We start from the raw sequence: 16273 nt of genomic DNA, 5'->3' as shown, positions 1-16273 counted from the left end.
GTTCTAGTTTCTCATGCCTTATCGCGCAAGAGCCCTCCGGCTATTCGATAAAGTACTTTCATTCATGCAGCCTACAGAGAGGTTACTTATTGAAAGAATAAAGAGGGTTGCTTGGCTATTCACTCGGTTCATGCTCAAGGATATTGAACTTTCTTCTGCGGGAAGAAGGACCAACTCTAAAGGATAAATGAAAACATAGCATAAACACCTAATTCAGCGGAAACATTGGCGAGTAGTCTATTTACTCATAGGATGCATGTAGCAACACGAAAGGAAACGAGGAAGAGAAGGGAGAGTAATGACAAAAGTAAATAAAATGAAAAAAAAAAGACTGGAGAGGTCCTATCTGAGTGAAGTACCTCTAGTCTGGTATGGCACGCGGTGGTGACGGTAGGACACTGTTAGGAAAATGAAGTGCGTGGTATAAAGAAGGTGACTATGAAAGAAGTGAACGGTTTACAGAAAGGCTGAATGTGCATGCGCACGCTTCACTGTATGCCCGCATCATGTTGTTTGTGGACACGTAGAGTCTGTTTATATGGCCTTCCCAACTTTCGCGGCTGTTATCGACACAGGCGTAAAGCATAGAGCGAGAAAGCCCATGCTACACAGAGTTAAATTATTCGCCACACTGTCATATTAACTACAAACACGATAGCTCGCTCTATTGTGTAGGTCCGCCTCTGCAGCTCGAGCCACCCGTACCGCGTGATCAATATGCACGCTGATCAATATGCTATATGCAATGTGAACACTTACACACAAGAAAAGAGCACTCTCTTACATTTGCTGCATTTTTATATATTTGTTGACACTGGTGGACACTTGGGGCGTCAAGCTTCAGGAAATGGCTGGACGAGTTTGAGTCGCCATTGCGGCTCTAATTTTTTCAGTAGTTGGCACAATTCTGTGATAGCGAGAGCTATTATACACGCGCCGACAGAGTTCGCTGAGTGTCGGGTGTAAAAAGCGCCCCTTGTTAATAAGATTTAGTACTCTTGGCAAATGTTGCTGTGGGGTCTGAAAGCGGCGGAAATGTCATGGTGTAACGCATTTAAAAACTAACAATGAGTGAATGGAATTAACCAGAAATGCTTGCTAGTGAAGAGTGGTTCCGTATTTGTTTATTTTTGGCAATAGTCAGTGGAGTTTAGAGATTATTCAGAATGTGGGAATGGCCAGTAAGAATATTTAAAGTTATGCCAATGTTTGTGTCACCTGCTGCCAACTTCGGCTAGCACTCGCCAAGATTTCACTGTGGAGCAGACGAAATAAACTATGGCAGGTCGTTGATGAAAATTTGGCTGGTGAAAAAAATATGTTGCTGATAATTGTCGATGCATGCAGCAATGCTTGAACGGTAAAGCACGAAGGACGTTCAAGCCACCACACTCAATGAACATCGGCATCGCATATTCACCAGATTTGGTGTCCCTGAGGTATTGTACCTGACAAAAATCCGTCGTTTTTTTTCTCTGCAAATATCGATCAATTCTGGAAGAGAAAAGGTGTAAAACAAGTGGCAAGCTCCCCTTTTCATCCATAAGAAGACCACAAATCAGTGCCCTTCCACTCTATGAAGAAGGATCACCAGCGAAGCTGTGTATGTAGGCCCATTATTGGCCAACTGCACCTCCGCCATTGCACTGTCTTCGGAATCGTCCCACGTATGGGGAGTGCGTAACGCCTACGACACCACCACCTCGGGTCGGCCAAACATAGCGCTAACTTCGCGATTTTTTTCCACACGCCGACACAATAGTGAGGGAACTAGCCCTTAACAGCTTCACTGTAAAAATGGGCTAGGTAAACGGGTGTCATCTGAAACGTTGTCGTGGAAACGTATTTATTTCGACTAATTCTCCTTGCCTGGAGTAATCCAGACAGCATCGAATCACGAGGTCCGTCTCACCAAACTAAGCAGTGAGTGTATCTATTACCTGCTTGCGCTGATTGTTGTCTCCAACGGGTCGCATGCATTCTTTAAATATGGAGGGGGTGAAGTTCTGGCGGCAGCTTTCGCATTTGAGGGGATCGCGCTGTTGCAAGAGCTGGACAGAGCCGAATTATGTGTTCAATATCGGCAGGCATCGGGCTCCGGCTTGGTGTGCATCGCTCGGTGAACTGCGGTGGGCCATTCAACTGCTTAGTTACGCTGCCGAAACAAAACGGGCGCTCGCTAAGGACAAAACAAGCCCCCTTTTGTGCAGCCTTGCTGGTTTCTTACTGGAGGAGCAGACCGCAGTATCCTCGGCCTCAAGTCATGTCCCGGCTGCTTTAATATCTGGCCGTGGACGGCACGCTGCGATCACAAGCCTCCGAACTGAACCAATAAATGCTGACACTGCGCGACTTAACGAAGCCGATTCTCCAATAGGGACCAAAATCAAACACTCCCTTTTGCGCGCAGTTTCACCGGCCTACAGGCCTAGAAGGAAATAACCATCGTGAGCAGGCTCGGGTACCGGTCATGGCTCGCCGGCTGCCGGAAGTGTTAAATGCGTCGACACGTAGACCACGTCAAAGCTGGAGTATGAGAACCTGGAAGAAGCAACGGGTCCCCAATCGGTGAGGAACCAGGTGACCAGAACAACACGCTACCAGCACCATACGCAGTCGACCCGGCTTTGGGTGATAAACCTACAGAAAATTTCGGGAACTGCGACGACAGTTTCCTTGGCGACCCCGGAAGAGCTGCAGCGGTCGGATGCGCGTATAACCCTTCATCCAGGTCCAAGGCCACGGCATATTCGTAGCACTCCAGACCCCTACCGTCTGAAGGGGATGAGAAATGTACGTGACGCACTGGGAAACCAAAATGTAGATTAATGCATTGTACGTTTCAGAGCTTGCGCCTGCCGTCTCACGATGAACAAGGCAAACTCTCGTTTTATTGCACGGAAAAGAGAATATCGGAGTAAATATGAAGCCCCCTTTTCTTGTTGGTCTATACGTGGACGACAACCCCGACCACAGATGCACCAAGGAACTCCTACTCTCCCTGTGCGAGTTTGCTTGTGAATCCTCCGTCATCAAATAACCTGAGAAGAGTCATGATGCACCTAGCCCTAGGCTACTCTTGGTATGGGTTGCTGGATGTGTCCCATCGCGGCTTACTTCGCGAGATTCAGTATGCATCACTGTACGTGAACACATAGCGCCGACCCTTTCAATGCAATTACGAAGAGCCGAGCAGACGGCACCCATCAACGCGCAGCCACCAACATCTCTTATGCCATGCTTATTTACGACTTTCCTAGCTAAAAGAAATTCTCTCAGACGTGGCACACGTGCTCTCATCTCCCACGTGCCCAATTCCTCCCCCTCAACCTCACAAGTGTGGATCACGTTTCCCTCGGCCGGATGTGGGCTGGGGTAGCCCTCGTCTATGCTGCCACCTGCCAGTGGTAGAGATGCGCCAATGACGAGGCTGCCTGGTCAAACCGCAGAACCCTGCCATTGGACCCAGACGCGTAACCCCTCCCGTGGGCGCGCCCGTGTACAAGGCACATCCGGGAGCTCTTGCTCAGATGATATGACCTCCGCCGCGACCGACATGCGGAATTCAGCAAGGCGAGTTAAGACTGCTCTAGTTACGTAGCCTTGCGGAAGTTCCTGCTTGATGCAGCATTGTATTCATTATTCTTTGCATTCTTTTTCTCGCTTTTACTTATGCCCTAAGGCAGCATACCTAAATAGAAAGAGTATGCGCCAATGTTACACAAAGGTTATACGAGCCTTCACAGAAAGGTTTAGCTCGGGAGCTCCTTCCTACCCGAATACATGGGAATGGAGGAACCATTTTTATCCCATCAGCTTCACCAAAAGAAAATGCTAAAATTTACAAGCAATAGGAAGCAGAAGTTTCGTTTATGCCATCCGAATTATAAAACAATTTCTCAAAGGAGAAAAATAAGACAACAAAACTAAACTCTAATACAATATATTCGCAATCCTGTCCCCAAGTAATAGATATGTATGTCACAGTCACCTAATCTGCAGCTATAGAAACCGCTAAAGCAAGCGACATCTATGTAACATGGGCCCTATAATGTAAAACTATTCCAATATGTTTTTATTGCAATCTCTTGACGCCAAATTTACGCAACCACCGACGCAAGCATCTGCGGTGACCTGCAGGGTTTTCTGAACAGGCCAATCAAACCCTGTCCTCGTTTATAGGCGGTCACTTTTGTTTGCTTTAAAAACGAATAACATTGCCTACAGTGAGCGGCTTGTCTTACCTAATTGGCTGACAAGACGCAAGGAGCACGCTCAAGCGGAGAGGGGTTCGATGGGGCCGAGTCAGTGCACTGAAAATCGATAACCGGATGAAAAGAGGGGTGCCGGCGTCTGAGATCGGTCCACTTTCTATTGCTTAGCTTGGGGAGGCTGGTCGAAAATCGCGGTGGCATGCAATGGAAGGTTAAGAATGCCGCTAAACCGGATCCTCAGCAAAGAAAGGTTGGCAGAGTGATGTCGTAAGCGTGCTGAAAGTATTTGCGTACAATTAAACTTCTTTCGTGGCCCTGTAACGTTTATGAGTGAGCAGCCAGTGCCTAAGCGATCGGTGGCAGCCATTTTTTATTCTGTTCCGAACGGGGAAGCGTGCGGCTATTGAGAAAAAAAATTAAGTTTTTTTCGGCATATAAATGCATCTTTAATGAGTACGCATCACATTGGCGCGGTGAGTTTTCGTGGTTTTTGTGACGTCGTGTGACAGGCAGGTGAAGTGGATGCAGCCCAAAAACTTTTGACGAATAGCCAAGGGATAATGGTGAAAAGGTGTCGAATCAGAAATAAACTATTATTTTTGTTCAGTCCAAGGATGCATAATCGGTGTGTGCGCGTCGAATCAGTAGGGGAGCCATCGCGGTTTTCGTGACGTCGCGTGACAAACAGGCGAAGTGGTGGGGTTTCAAAAAAATATTTGATCAATCGGGGAGCACTTTATGGCACCCATAAACTGTTCGCAAATATAAAACAAATTTGTGAGGGTGGCGTTTGGAGGACCCTAGCAAGCATTGTAACAACCTCACATAAGCTAGGAAGCTCCTACGTCAAATTTATCCGCTTGAGAGATTCTAACAGAAGCAGCTTACAGAACTACAGAATCTGCTTTGGGTGCATAGTTACGGATCTGCAAACTTTAGGGTTCTATTTATTTACATTAACTAAACTCATTAAAATTATCAAAACTAATTATTCTTTCGTACACTGCAGCTAAAATGTCAAATTTTTTTGTAAAATGCCACCAATTTCACTCAAATTTGTCCAGCGATTGTTGTTTGAGAACATTTCTGCGTTTTACGTGTATATTATTATAGAAATTAGGGTTGGCGTGAAGCTAAATCTACCACTAAAATGTATTTCGATAGGTGCTATACCTACCTACACACCCCTTCAACATTCCTACCTCGACAAGCTTCATACATCGTCTTCGTCCTTGTCACACATCTGCTTTGTAGATACTTCGCTAACTCGAACAAGCTTCCCTTGAAATAGATTCCGACATTACGTTGGATTTACGTGTTTCTTTTATTTGGAATATTTAAAAGAAAATTGGCTGAGGCCAACGACTCAGTTCTGTGGCTTGAAGGTTATTCCTCGGAGCTTTATACATTACTTGCACAACAAACCGTTATACCCGGCTTCCCAAACAACAGAGTTTAACCAACACACTTCGTGGTTGTTCACTTTTGTACCATTGTCGCAATTACAGCTGCGAGTTCTCGTAATACTGGCCGTAGTTGTTAAGCAGAAATATTAAGGCTAAGCAAAGCTTTTGATATTTATCCATTGAAGACTCCTGACAAATGCATTGACCAGTTAGTAAAAAGAATACAGTCGAGAGGTGGTTTAATTAACAAGCCAGAACGTTTCACGATCCACAGGCAGGTCTGTTGATCAAGCGTCAGGCACCGAGCGCGGGAGTTACGTTCTCGAGCGAGGCTTTGACGATGCACCTGAAGCACACGCCTATCTTCTTCACTACAACTTCCTCCCGAAGTAGAGGGTGCCATCCTGGCGACTCAAGGGGAGGAGGGTACGACCATGTCGTAGTAAGGTTTGAGTCAGTGCACGTTCACCATGTCAATTCCACGGCGCCTTAAGTCAGCGAACAGCGGGAAAGGCCCGACAAGGTAATTGACGGGAGACGTCCGTTGCACGTCGCGGTAGGGACCGTGGTACTTGGCTAGAAGTTTAGAGGAAAGACCGGGGGTGGTGGAAGGTATCCAGAGCCAGACTAATGAGTCCGGCTGACATGAGCGGGTGGGTAGGTTGTCATCGCGGCGGAATTTTTGTTGCTATCGGTCTTCAGTCGTCAAAGAGCGGGCTAGCTGGCGACATTCCTCGGCGTATCTGGAAGCTTCGGACCGTGGCGCTCTGTCGAATGGGTTAGGTCGGTAAGGGAGAATCGTGTCGAAGGTGCAGGAAGCTTCGTCCAATGGTGCGTGAAGAAGTATTCGAGAAGCTTATCACTGGCACATCGGTGTGTTTGTGGCGAATTTATAGTAGAAATAAATCACAACTGATGCCAGATTTAGAATTAAATCTACTATGCAATAGTTTCGCGGTTCTTCATTAAACAGAACATGTTGAAAGAATGAAAACCGAACCTCGATCAGTTAATAATTCAATTTACCAGCTTCGTCAGCCTGTTTTTATGTCAATGGCGGGACTGAGGCCTCTGCCTGTGATCCCCAATTACGTTTGTCCTGCGCTAGCTGTTTCTAAGTGGTGCGAGCAAATTTCCCCACTTCATCGCGCCGCCTAAATATCTGCCATCGTCGATTCTCATTACAGACTCATTTATTCCCGGTGGCGTTTCTGCACTTCGTGCCTCCAACACACTTGCGGTTTCGTACGCAATGCCACACGCTCTCGCGCGCTCAAGACTTTTCCAGTTTTCTTTCGGATACCTCGAAAATTGGTGAAGCCCGTCCACACTGCTATAAGGAGACGCGTGATTGAGAGGGTGGGTTCGAACCTCTTTCTTTCAGGAAATCATCCCACTGCACCAACCATCAGGCGACTGGAGCAAGCATGGTTCTCTCGAGCCGGAGTCGCTCTCTGAAACGTGCGGCGCGTGAGTCCCGTGCGGTGGCCGTTTCTCACGCTCTTCCTTCGTGAGCAGTAGTGCTTTGAGGCATTGTGCCAGACTGCGCCGCCTTCGGAATCGACCCGCCTGTTAGACTACAGAGCCCAGGGGATCGGTCCCCATTTTTTCACACTACACTGCCTGCGGGATTGGCCGACTTTGGCCGAGAGTGGGTGAAGTTCGCCTTTAATGCTATCGCTATGAAACTGCCTGGAAATAATAAAAAAGAATGTACGTGGTAAAACAGCCTTGGATCAACTTCATTCGTCGCTGTTGTACGTGGACACCTGACCGTATGCCGCGTCAAACTTGTTCAAGTACCAAAATTACGTTTAATGACTTCTCGATTACGACAGTAGAATATTCTACTAAAGGCTCTTCTGGCAATCACGCCTGGTTTTCGTAGAGACCCCTGATGGATATCTGAAACAGGACGTACTGCACACCAAGATATTCTTGTTTATTTGATGGCAGTATTGTTTATTTATCACTTGTACACTTAGATAACGCCGCCTTGCTGCACCTCAACTTTTTCGCTGTTCTACGAGAGCGACGTGACTGCTTTCGCTGTGCACTCGTAACCTATATGTTCTTGTCTAGTTTCTGACAGAGCTGTTTAGGGCCTGGCCGTCAACATATCTTGTTAAGTTGCAGACGCGTTCGCCCTACCTCGCTTTATGCTTCTATTAAGTCGTCTGCTTGATGTTCAGGGGATTTTCCAGGATTTGAGACGACAGCGGGATCTCGTATTCAATGTCGACGGCCTGTGTCATCCGAATAACAGGTTTTACGCTCTAGTGAGGGTTTATTGGCTTTGTCCTTACGTGCGCGCTCTAATGCACCACGTATGGCTGTCATGGATCCGTGCAAGTCATATGCGCAATAACGCACACTGACGCACAGGTTTCCGGTGTTCGAGCGAAACTTGTGCAACGTGCATAACGCGCTGAATTCTCGAGAGAGCAAAAGTCGTGTAGGACGAGGTAGGCGCTATTCTAGATGACGTCAGAAGTGTCTTATGTCTTTCATGCTAACTTACCAGGCTCTGGGGTCTTGCTGAACTATTGAATGCTACACTACGACGCTTGTGTTGCGCTAGCGAGAATGGTGCTTCGGCTACACATAAGCTTCTCCCCAAAATGGGAAGCAGCGCCCGTCATTTGCTTTCAGTCGTTTCATAAGTATGCAATACCATTCACTCAACAAATTCGTCGAAATGCGCCGTGTACCTCTCCTCCCTCCATCTGTACTTCGCACTTCTCTGGGAATGTACTCTCACAAAAGAAAAATGCTGGTGATGCTTATCATACAATTGCGTTTCTGAGCTGCGCTATAGCTTATTCTTAAGCATGTTTTGGCTTCGAAAAGTTTAGCGGCTGTGTGTCGTCGTCGTGTTAGTGGTCGGAATACGCAAATACAGGCATGTAAGAAGTGCTATGGAGTGTGTGTGTGTGCCGTACATCCCTCCCCATCCCTCTTTCCCTTGCACGAGGTGTGAGAAACACTTTGTCCCTGTTGCATACATCTGCGTATTTCGAAAGCGCGATCATATTTCGCTCTAGAAAACACATTCACACGTAGTTTCGGTTATCCTTTTGCAGAATTTTGCCGAAGAAACGTACCCATAGCCGTGTTTCTTTTTCTCTTCCTGTTTTTTTCTCTGTAAAAGGAGCGAACATGTTCGAAAAATGCATGAGAACGTGACGTCTTTGATGCATCGCGTGCCAAACTCCTTTTGATCCGGCGCTTTTTAAAAGCCGTGGCTGCGCGCCAGATAAAGGCCGGATTTGCATGGAAATGAAAATTTCGCTGCCTTCTATGTCGAGCTATCGCGCTGAATGCAGGCAGTGGTATTAGCGCGTCGCATCGGGAAGTTTCCAAGGCACATGCGCACACTATGAGCAGCTAAAAAAAAATTATATTCGGTCGAACTGCCTACGAAGCATTTTAGAGCGCGCCTACGCATGTTCGAGAGCTTTTAATCAGTCCGTGTTTGCCTCCCTAGCCTTCGCGCGGGGCACATAATTTTAAGGAGCTTTAGTGATGGGTCGACCTTGTTTCTTTTACGTTTCGCTTTTTTAATCTTTTTACGACTGTGAAAGTGGCATATGCTGATTTCTGCGATGGCAAACATCCGAAAGGCAAACATTATCGGAATCGGCGAGTCCCGGCGCATGAGACGACCGCATGGCATCAAGAACAGCTACGCGGGCTGTTCTGGATTGTTTGCACGGCACTGTACTGCATGCGAGGCCGTGTAGAAGCGACTGAGTTAAGTGGTAGTTGCGTATTTGCATTGCTTCTTTCTGCCCTCGTCGTCATCCAGGCTCCATAAGCGTATTTGGAGTGTAGCGTTGTTTGTTTTTCTAAATGTTACGCACAAGGTATTTCTGTAGAAGTAGGGAGGCCGGGCTCGCTCCCACTGCCCACACTGTCCAGGAGCCTCTGTCTTGGCCTGTCCTGTCATTCTTTCCGTTTCCCTTCCGCCTTCTTCTGTGCCCAGTATCATACCAGATTATGCTATAGCTCAGCGCGCTATTCTTTCCTACTGCTGAATAATTACGAGACTGGACACAGGTGGAGTTGTTGGATACTCATTTGATGCGTGCACAGATAGTGCTGTATTCCACGGATACAATAGTCGTTAAGAAACTCAGAATGCAGTGACAAATGCAACGCTGCACAACTCGAAGAGGAATTGTATAGTGGGCCTGCCAATTACGTTCGCTCGTTCCCGTAAACTCACGGCGAAGGCGAATTTCAATCAGTATGGGCAGCCATCGGGAAACATATTTGGGAGCGCGGATGAAGAGAGGGCAAGCACATGCGCGGATTTGTGGGCGGAGCCGGTACTGAATGATTAGGTTAGATTAGGTTAGGAATGATTAGGCAACTGAATATAGTGTGGAGCAAGTGCGGTTGCTGCAGTGTAAATTACTTCGTTGTTCATATACCCTTATCCAGAACCGACGCTGCAAGAAAGCTTCATTCCATGGCTAAAGGTATGACACACAAGTACTAGTCTTCGCTTAGCACCCCGAAGTGACATCTTCATACACTTGATGCATCATTAGAGCTACAAATTCCATGAAAAGTTTCTCACTCTAAGGCGACAGAGTTGTGCCACCTCTGGCTCGGGGTGGCGTTAACAAAGGGCTAGGCGTTCCGTAGAGGAATGGGGGATACGCTCAGAGTGCGACTCTTATGGAACTACAGAAACGATTCACCACATCTTATGTCTCTGTTCCCGGTACGACGTCGAGCGTGAGTCTCTCCGCACAGCATGGAACCGGATGGACTATAGACCATTTTCGGAAATGAGGATCTCTGGACCATCACTGTACAAGCGGCACAAAAAGTCACGAAAGCGTTATTGCAGTAACTCAACTCCACAGGTCTTCGCGACCGTTTGCAGACTTGGTGCGTACATTCAAATGTGCGCGAAACTGTGCTAGCTCTCTCTCTCTCTTCAATCCTATGTCCCCTTCCCCTTGTGCAGGGTAGCAAACCAGACGTGCGTCTGGCTTTCCTTTCTTCTATTTCTCTCTCTCTCTATCTATCTATTTTTATGTTATTGGTGATTCTGTCGTTCAGATTGAACCCATGCCACACGTCTGCACCAGGCCTTGTTCGCAGACTTAACGCTTCATTTTGTTCCTCCTAGATTCCCGCTAGAAGTGCAATATTTTTGCAAATACTTTCCTTAACACTGTTGCGCAGAGCGACGAAGGGACAGGACTTGATCGAGAAAAGAACTCGACACCTGAGTGCAAACTATCAACAGGTTTATTATTTTTTTGTGGAAAATAAACCAGCTGATAGTTTGCGCTCAGCTGTCGTGTGTTGTTTACTCGCTCAAGTCCTGTCGCTTCATCGCTCTGAGCAAGAATGTTAAGTCCAGTCAACTAGCCCACTGCGGAATTTTCCTGAAATACTTGCCATTTATCTAAATGGAATAGCGTTTCACATAAAATATCAACATACAAGAGAAGTCCGGTTTATTTGGATCTAATAAATAATTAAATAAATAAAAAAATAAATAAATAAATAAATAAATAAATAAATGAATGAATGAATGAATGAATGAATGAATGAATGAATGAATGAATGAATGAATAAATAAATAAATAAATAAATAAATAAATAAATAAATAAATAAATAAATAAATAAAACGGTTCTGTTGCTTGGGCGGGGCCACGAGCTGATTGAGCTTAAGCTTTTCTTTCCGACGGGGCTGCTCTCTATTTTATGCTATATGGCGTTGTTTTCGCCAAGAAGGGCGGCCTATGCAGGATTGAAAAGCCCAGGGAAGTTGCTGGTCTTCACTGCGTATGCAAGTGTAGGGGGCAGGCACTAAACCAACGCTAACGGAGTTAGGGATGTCCCTCACTGCTACTTCTTTGCTGGAAAGGAATTATTAACCGTTCCATTAATTTCGCCCAAGTCACTAGCTTAGTACGTTATTTGCTGGAGAATTAGATTACGCTTCCGGCTTGGCCTTGACTCGTGAATCAGTAAAGATCCTACTCCCGGAGCACGGTCTCGGGTTCTGAACACTGGCGTAGCGTTTGCGATCCCAACAAAAGCAATGCACATGTACAATGCAAACAGCGTTGCGTTGACTATTAGATACAGTGTGACTGCAAACAACGGTGTACTGACGAGAGCAAAAGTGTAATGTACGGCAGAACCATGACTTACATCCAAAAAGCTCTGTACAAAAGTGGGTTGTCTCATATAGACTGCAGCGGAAATTTGTCTAGGCAAGCTTGTCTGTTGCGAAGCAGTTAATACTAGGCCAAGAGTAAAATGCATTGGTGGCTTAGGTTTCGCGCTCTTGTGCACCGCGATTTAACGTGTTTGTAAGTGCCTTGTTTCAGTGATTCATTGCCATTTCACAATGCGAAACTGTATTTAGAACTAAGGGCGCGGGGGGGGGGGGTAGAGTTACAAAATCGCCATTGCTTTCTTTTAGTAAGGTTATGCGTTTCTATCCCTAATTTTTCTAGCAGCAAGTACACCAAAACAGCGGACCAGATTAAATAAACAGCTCTAGCACCACACTGTGAATAGGAGGCAAATATTTCACTGCGCAGCTTCGTAATGAAGTTTGTAGGCTTGAAATTCCAAAGGAAAAGACGTCATTGTCATTTTGCTCTAGATGCACAAGGAGAAATTCACTTTTGCACTTAGCTGTTGACACATTCGGGAAATGTAGCGTTTCATATCTAAGGGACGCCGACCGGTTCCACCAACTGGCTTTTTCGCTGTACTCGTGGCCCACAAACCTTTTTGGCTTGACTGCATGTGCTTTCAAGAGGGCAGTTTTGTTTGTTTGAAGTTGAGAAAGTGTGCGTTCACAGAAATGATAGCCTGTTTGAGGAATTTGAGCCATGAACGAAAAAAAAAAGCATTCGTCAGCATTTTTAATGCGTTTGTAATCTTCGAAATTGTGTCACGTGTTCCTCCGTCAGACAAGCTCATATTAGCACAGCATTATTCGTAAGGAGGTACACCACTTAGCCGTTAATAAAGAAAAGACGCAGTTTCACCTGAAAGGGGAAACATCTGTTGCGATAACAAATTAGCAGACAGCCACACGAAGTAAGGATAGTACTTTTGTTGGCCGTATCAATTGTAAACATTCCCGTGCTAACTAACTTAATAAGTATGTTGTCAGCGTGCGCCGCAAACGTGAACGCATCCCAATCGATGACTGCGGACACTCGCTGTCAAAACGCTGTCGTGAGGAAACGCGGCAGCAGCAGCAAGCGGGCGCAAAGCGGGCGCCGCGGACACTCGGCACGCACGAAGCTACGAGCCGCTGACCTACCTAGACTCTGCCCCCAACGCAGATGGCTGCCGAGACACGGCCGCGCGACCACGCGCAGCTGTCACATGCGCAGTTGCAGCTGGACAGAACACTTCCTCCCCCCCTCTCTCCCCTCCTCACGGTGCCTTGCAACGTTGGGTGCCTCGCGCGCAAAACAGCGCACTTCCTCTTCGCAATCGTCGCTTACGCGTGGTCGAGATTGAAATTGAAACTGATTTATTCATTATAGATTACAGGTTATAAAAAAGAATAATATACAGAAGGAGGTCCCATAGGCAAAGACTGTATCGGGACCTCTGCAACAGTCGGCTCCCCTCGCAGGCTTTCATTCGCCCACGGAGCGTAGGCGGCGCGGCAACGGTGTTATCGCCCTTGGACTTTATCCGGATCCTCACGGTGGCACCGACGCTAACTCCGATGCCGACCGCAGAAATGCGATTGGAGGGTCCATACAATTGTTATCGCAATAATGAAGCTTGCTCTAGAATGAGAATAATTATAGTTGTGCAAAATTGTTACGTATAGAAAGCGTGATCACACAGCTTGGAATTCATTTTAAAACTTTTTGTGCGCAACAAACAGCGACGAAAAATAGAAGAAACACAAGGACGAGCGACGTACAAACACAAGAAAGCGCTCGTCCTTGTGTTTCTTCTATTTTTCGTCCCTGTTTGTGGCGCACAATAAGTTTTAGGATGAATTTGTCCCAACTAGGCCGACTCGCAGTCTTGCTACACCTTGGAAGTTGCAAAATGAAGTAATGTTCGTGCACTTACACAATCATTTGATTTGGCGGGCGTCCCAGCGTAAAGTTTAGGGAATGAAGAGAGCGCAGTAAAGATAAAGATGGGGCGTTTCATTGAACACATTCATGGCCACAAGACAAAAACAAAATTTCCGGTAACTGCCAACATTTTAAATGAGGAAGGTTCATACTAGCCCCTGAACAATAGTGGCGCATGATGCGATTGCGGAATTCATGCTCAAGGCATCGTCTTTCCGACGGCGCACCAACGGAACTTCTAAGCTGCACTGAAATGCTACAACACTACAGACGCACCAAGAGACAAATCCCTCTACCAAACCTTTAGCTTAACCGAGAGGAAGCCGTCGCGTGGCGGCAATTACCAACCAATTTATTCCCCTGCATCCTCGCCCTACACCTATTCACCCCCAATCAACATTCCTCATACAGTTCCTGTCATGGAGAGAGCGAGAAAAAGGTAGGAAGGTTAGCAAAGGACTTCAGTGGAGGAAAGAGTAAACCTCACAGTGTACTACTGCACCTGAGAATGTCCAGGTCACACTGACCAGCTCATACCCGCAGGAGCAGCGATGGATGATTCAGCGAGTATGAGCTGGATCATCCAACGGCGCCCTGAACTAAAAGTTCTCAACCCAGGTATGCGATGCCGACGCTTAACACAATATTTCTCTCTACCTCTTCTTAGTCAAGATTTCATGGACTACGAGAAGTGTTGATGCGCTCCTCACACAAAATTTGCTATAGATTACACTGACGTTCCGCGTAGCTCTGTTTTGTAAGGCGTAAGAGAGCGCGCCCTGGAAAATAATAAACTTCGCCGCAAGTTCAGGGGCATGTATTACGAAACGGGTGGCCGCGAGTCGACATGCCTTGTAACTTTGCAGGTGCAAGCGCATAAGTCGCACTTCATTCCTGAATTAACTAAAGGGTAACTTGGCGATTCCATATAGTCAAGAGATTATATGCGGTTTTCATGCAATTTTTCTATCTGACAGCGTAAATAACGTGTGGCCAAAAAAGTAGATCAATTGTTTCTAATGCAAAACGTCATGCCACCTCATGTACTAGGGGCCATTTTTTTACAGCGAGGCTGTTTGCCTTCAGTTGGCCAAGATTTTTCGTGGTGTGCTCACACAAAAAACCGCCGCTGGAAAAGGTGTGTGTGTGTTTGAGGTTCCGCGAAACCAACTTATGTTTTCTCGTATATTCGAATTACAATCCGATGCATTCATGTTTGTGCGTTTTTCGTAAGTCGAACTTTACAAATTTTCTGAGGCATTTTACTTTGAGAAATACAATTACTTCAATAACGCACCCTCGCTAGGCGGAGGGTCTACAAAAATGAGGATTTGTGCTGTGTTAAGAATACCGCCACCTAGTGGCTCCGGCTCCTCACACTGACTACAAGCGGCAGCTGGAAACTGCAGGCCTTTGACTTTCGGTTTCTGCGTAAGAAATTTATCTTTCCTAGTATATCTGAATAACAATCCGAAACTATAATGTCAGCGACATGTGTGTGAGTCGCAATTTATGTGTTGTTTACTACAATTGACTTTTATACATTAATGTAGTTCAATAAGCGAGTTGTACTTGGCGGACGGCCTAAAGGAATGAGGATATGTGCTGCACTTTTATACACCGCGTCCACTGCAGGTTCGGGTGGCGGTACTCGTCTACCATCCTTAAAAGAATGAGTGCTGCACTTTCAAACACAATGTCTACTGCAGGTTCGAGTGGCGGTACTCATCTAACATCCTTACCAGCTTCGCTGTGCATGCATTTTCACAGGGTGGAATGGAGGCACAGTTTTTTTTCTTCTGTGAACGAATACTTCAGGAACTTCATAGCATGTTCGTAATTCGGTTCGTTTATGTAGACTAAATTATATGCACAACAAAGCGCAATGTCCACGAGGCTAACGAAAAAATTCAACAATTAACTGTTTAATGATTGGCTTATGGCACATGCTCCAATTATAAAATTCAAGCCAAGCAATAGTGAAGTCATGTCTGCTTAGCAGAAATCCTAGGACTAGCGCTCGTTTCGAAATACAGGCCAACGCCTTTACAACGAACGCCTCTACAGTGAGGTGCCTTGAGTAACGACGTATTAATTACGCCCGAAACTAATTCTTACCTTCCATATGTATTGCGAGCACCTCTACAACGAAGACCACTAGAGCGAATTTGTGTGTGCGGCGAATAAATTTAGGCGCCCGTGCAAGTCGTCAACAAACAGGTTGACCTGTTGCTGTATAACGAACCCCACCTATAGTGGTGCCACCATTGCCTTTCTTGAGAGCTCTTCAAGGCAGAGGTCTCACTCTGCTTTAGCGCTAACGGCAGCAGTAACGCTGTAACGAAGCAGTAACAGCACTAACCTAATGGCAGCTAACGGCAGCAGTAACGACGTCCACTTGACGGGCGCGCTAATGTCATTAGCAGCCCTGCGACGGTGCTCCAGGAATCGCTCAAATCATACGCATCAGCAGCTGCGACGTCCATTGAATACATCGCAGTTGATCACGACGTAATGACTGAACCACAACTGACGACCGGCAACATCTCCAAA

Source organism: Dermacentor albipictus, chromosome 10, assembly GCF_038994185.2.
Source record: "Dermacentor albipictus isolate Rhodes 1998 colony chromosome 10, USDA_Dalb.pri_finalv2, whole genome shotgun sequence".
In the NCBI taxonomy this organism is placed as follows: Eukaryota; Metazoa; Arthropoda; class Arachnida; order Ixodida; family Ixodidae; genus Dermacentor; species Dermacentor albipictus.
The sequence above is the reverse complement of the archived record's forward strand: the minus strand, read 5'-3'. Positions refer to the sequence as shown.